At 40.1% G+C, this 4308-nt stretch overlaps 1 protein-coding gene across 2 annotated transcripts in view; it reads right to left on the reverse strand.

The window, feature by feature from the left end:
* Pank1 (pantothenate kinase 1) overlaps positions 1–4308 on the reverse strand; it is a 92686-nt gene that overhangs the window by 75193 nt on the left and 13185 nt on the right. Inside the window, exon 1 of one of the 2 annotated variants that reach the window (XM_029554347.1) lies at positions 2605–2695. The exons of the other annotated variant lie outside the window; for it this stretch is intronic. The gene's annotated coding sequence lies outside the window, so the exon portion shown is untranslated. Of the gene's footprint in view, positions 1–2604; positions 2696–4308 lie in introns of those variants that run through there. 2 annotated transcript variants of the gene reach the window in all.

Raw genomic sequence — 4308 nt, forward strand, 5'->3', positions numbered from 1 at the left:
AAAAAAAAGAAAAAAATGTGACTTTGACAAAGAAAATGTAACTATGAGGGCTGGAGTAGAGGGCTGCCTGGGGGGTATGAAGGTCTGGGTTCAATGCGGAGCACAGAAAGAAAGAAGAAAAGTGGAAAAAAAGGCTCCTAAGGAGAACAAGAGAGGTACTCTCAAACATAAGATGTATGAGCATCTCTCACTTCACTCATTTTCCAGAACTCAGCTGTTCAAAAGTGTTTGGAGAGCTCAGGATGTGGCTCAGTTGGTACAGTGTTTACCTAGCATGCACAAGGTCTTGTGTTCTATACCCAGGAGTACATAAAACAGCATAGTGGCACATGCCTGCAATACCAGCACCAGGGAGGGGCACCAGGGAGGGGAAGGCAGGAGGACTGATGCTCAAATTCATCCTTGACTTGTTCAAAGCTGGCCTGAGCTACATGAGACCTTGTCTCAAAAAGCAAAAAAGTGTTTTCTGCTGAGTATAGCAGTGCATGTCTGTAATCTTCAGAGGCTGAGGCAAGAGCATCTGGAGTTTGAGGTCAGCCTGATGATACATGACACTCCATCTCAAACAAATAGGAAGAAAACAAACAACAAAAAAGGATAAACATTTTCAAACTCTTTAGCATTGGAATTTTTTATGCCATCTTAACTCTGAAGCCCCATATAAGAAAGAGAAGTGGCATCTTCTTTGCATTATCTTACAAACCGTATTACAACATTTATAGTTAATTTTAAGAACAGTGATACTGTTTTGATCAAAAAATAAAGGCAAGAAACTGTCACATAGAAGAGCTTCGGTTTCATGACTTTAGTAATTAATTAATTAATTAACTAATTAATTAATTGATGTATATGAATGTCTTTCCTGCATGTATGTAAGTACACCCATGTCATGCAAAGCGTGTGGAGGCTAAAGGAGGGCACCAGATCCTCTGGAACTAGAGTTACAGATGGTTGTTAGCCACCGTGTGGGTGCTGGGAATCTAATCCAGGTCCTCTGCGAGAGCAGCCAGTGCTCTTAGCCACTGAGCCATCTCCAGTCCCCACTTACTTTATTTATTTGAGACAGGATCCTATTCTGTAGCCCAAGCTGGCCTACAATTCACAGCAATCCTCCTGCCTCAGTGGCACAATGCTGGGATTACAGGTATGAACTACCTTGCCTGGCAACTCATGTATTTTGTTGGCTTAATGTAATATAGGGCAAACTCTGATTTACAGAGCAAGTATAAATCCTGTTGTTTGAACAGCCTTTCTTGCAATCTCAGAGATTTCTTTGACTCTAAATGATTCAGAAGATTAGAAAAGTTTACAGACAATATTTCACAAAAGTGCTGAATACTAGAAATACTTAACAACTCCTCACTTTGCTTGTGATTAAAAAAAAAGTCAAACAAAATCATCGAAACCTCTTAGCAAGTGCTCAAATGCTAAAAGAGCATTACCTTATTATATGGCTGAGACCATTTTTCATGCAGGTAAGCCTAAATCTTGACTAAAATTTAGCTGAATTTAGTACATGTGTGCTGGAGTGATTTACTACAGCTTGTGCTTTTATTTATTTATTTATTTATTTATTTATATTTTTGACATTTACCTACAGGCCAATAGAACTAGAAATGTATTCACAGAAATCCAGAAAGTGCTTATCAAAAGGCCTGTGAAAGGCTAACCCACAGAAGCCTTGCAACAACCAAGTAAAGCTACAAGCATTGTGACAGAAGGTTAACACACATTAATAGTTCTTAAAACCCAATGAGGTGGATACCGTTTTCAGCCTATTTTTCAGATGTTTACAGAGTTATAGGAAGTCACTCAAACATTAGATGATATCCAGCACTATTCTTAATTATAGCTTTTATTGGGAGGCTGGGGCAGGAGAATGGCTGAGAGTTCCAGACCAGCCTAGTCTACACAGTGAGTTTGAAGCTAGCCTTTCTCAAACAAAACAGAAGTAATAATAGTTTTTAAATAGATGAGAAAAAAAGAGTTCTGTTTTTTTGAGACAGGGTCTCATGTAGCCCAACCTAGTCTCAAACTCGGTGACGTTGAATTTCTCTGATCGTCCTCCTGCATCCACCTCCTGAGTGCTGAGATTACAGGCATGCCTTACTATGCTCAGTTTATGTGGTACTGGGGCTCAAACCCAGGGGCTTGTACATGTTCGGCAAGCACTCTAAGTTATATTCCAACCCATCAACAACAAAATTAAGAATAATATTGATTAGGTGTGGTGGCCTTTAGTCCCAACACTGGGGAGGCAGAGGCAGTCTGATCAACATATCGAGTTTTAGGCCAGCTAGGGCTACATAGTAAGACCCTGTCACAAAAAAACAAAACAACCCCCCTAAACAAACAAAAAAACCACAACAACCAGGAATGTATAAAATGAATTGGAAACATTTTCATAAAATTGACCAAAGCCAGCTCTGGCAGTTACACAGATAAGAACTGAATGATGTGTAACTAGTATGGTTCCTAGGAATGCTTAATAAAACAGACACTAAAGAGATTCAGTAGCTCTGTCTTTGCTTTTGTGCTTGATTATGAAACACAATCACAAGATCGCTGGATCAGCGTGGCAAATTTCACAAAATTCAGCAATACCTTTCTGTAGAACTTCAGTTAACTCTGAATCCAAGGATGGGAGATTTCAGGGCACCCTAATGGTCTTCAGGACAGCTGGTCTACCTGCTTCTGCTAGCCCTGTATCAATGACCTCAGAGGAAAGGAGAAGACAGAACTTTTTACATACTATCGTTTACCAGACATGCTGGCACACATCTCTAATCCCAGTATTTGGGAGACTGAGGCAGGAGGATTGCTGTGAGTTTGAGGCTAACCGACACTACATAGCAGAACTGTGTCTCAAAATTCAAGTAAATAATTATTAAAATTTTAAAGGGGGGATAGAGAGCTCCAGGCTAGCCAGGGCTACACAGTGAGACCCTGTCAATAAATAAATAAATAAATAAATAAATAAATAAATAAATAAATAAATAAGGCTAGGGAAAATGGCTCAGTTGGTGAAGTATTTGCCTAAATTCAGACCTCAGAATCAACATAAAAAGCGAGGTGCACTGGTGCATGTTTGTAATCTCAGTGATGGTGAGACAGGAAGCAAGAGACAAGCAGATCCCTGGAGTTCCCTGGCTAGCTAGCCTATCATAAGGGCCATGAAAGACCCTGTCTAAAATACTAGAAGATGCCTGAGGAATGATACTTGAAGTTGCTCTTGGAACTGCCCCTGCCCCCCCAAAATACTGAGTCTTTCTTGCCTTCCTTCCTTCCTTCCTTCCTTCCTTCCTTCTTTGGAGCGGGGTTTTACTATACATATAGCATTGGATGACCTTGAAATGGCTATGTAGATCAAGCTAGTTTTGAACTGTGGCAACTCTCTTGCCTCTGCCTCTGGAGTGCTGGGCTATAGGCATGTACCAACATTTGTTTTCTCTTTTTAAATCTAGCTCTCAAGACAGAAATTATGTAGAAAATATCAACAATTTCTAGGCAGTGACTCAGGGGTGCTCCCAATGCAGCGCTCCAGCAAAATGCTATTTCATTCCAAGAATGAGGTTTCAAATCAGATCATGAACAAATGTTTAAAACTAACCACATGCAAATAATAAAAGATACTGGCAAACAAAGGGATATTCTGAGGATGACATAACAAATAGGTTTTCATTACATGGCCCGTAAGTGAGATGTCACAACTTTTATTGTGATTAGGTTAATTTAATTTATTCTCTAATTATGCAATTTAAAATTATAATCTTGGCCAGGTGCGGTGGCGCACGCCTTTAATCCCAGCACTTGGGAGGCAGAGGCAGGCGTATCTCTGTGAGTTCAAGGCCAGCCTCGTCTACATAGTGAGTTCCAAGACAGCTGGGGCTACAGGGAGACCCTCTTCTCAAAAAGACCAAAAGAAAAAAAAATTTTTTTAGCCTTGGGCTGGTGTGGTAAAGCATGCCCTTAATCCTAGCACTCTGGAGGCATAGGAAGGTGGATCTCTGTGAGAGTAAGGCCAGCTTGGTCTACATAGCAAGTTCCAGACCAGGTGGGGTTATAGGGTGACCCTGTCTCAGAAAAACAAAACAAAAAATTTAGTCTTAAACGACTTTTTTTTTTTTTGCTATAATCATGTCTAATACTACACAAGATTCTATTTTTTGGGGGGAGACAGGGTCTCCCTGTAGCCCCAGCTGGCCTGGAACTCACTATGTGATGAGATTCTTTTTATAAATAAAGTTTGACTGAAACTTGGTAGAACTTACAAAATATATTTGGAGGTTGAGAAATTTGTACATTTAT

The sequence above is a fragment of the Nannospalax galili genome, unplaced genomic scaffold, assembly GCF_000622305.1.
Source record: "Nannospalax galili isolate Female #2095 unplaced genomic scaffold, S.galili_v1.0 scaffold384, whole genome shotgun sequence".
NCBI classification, from domain to species: Eukaryota; Metazoa; Chordata; class Mammalia; order Rodentia; family Spalacidae; genus Nannospalax; species Nannospalax galili.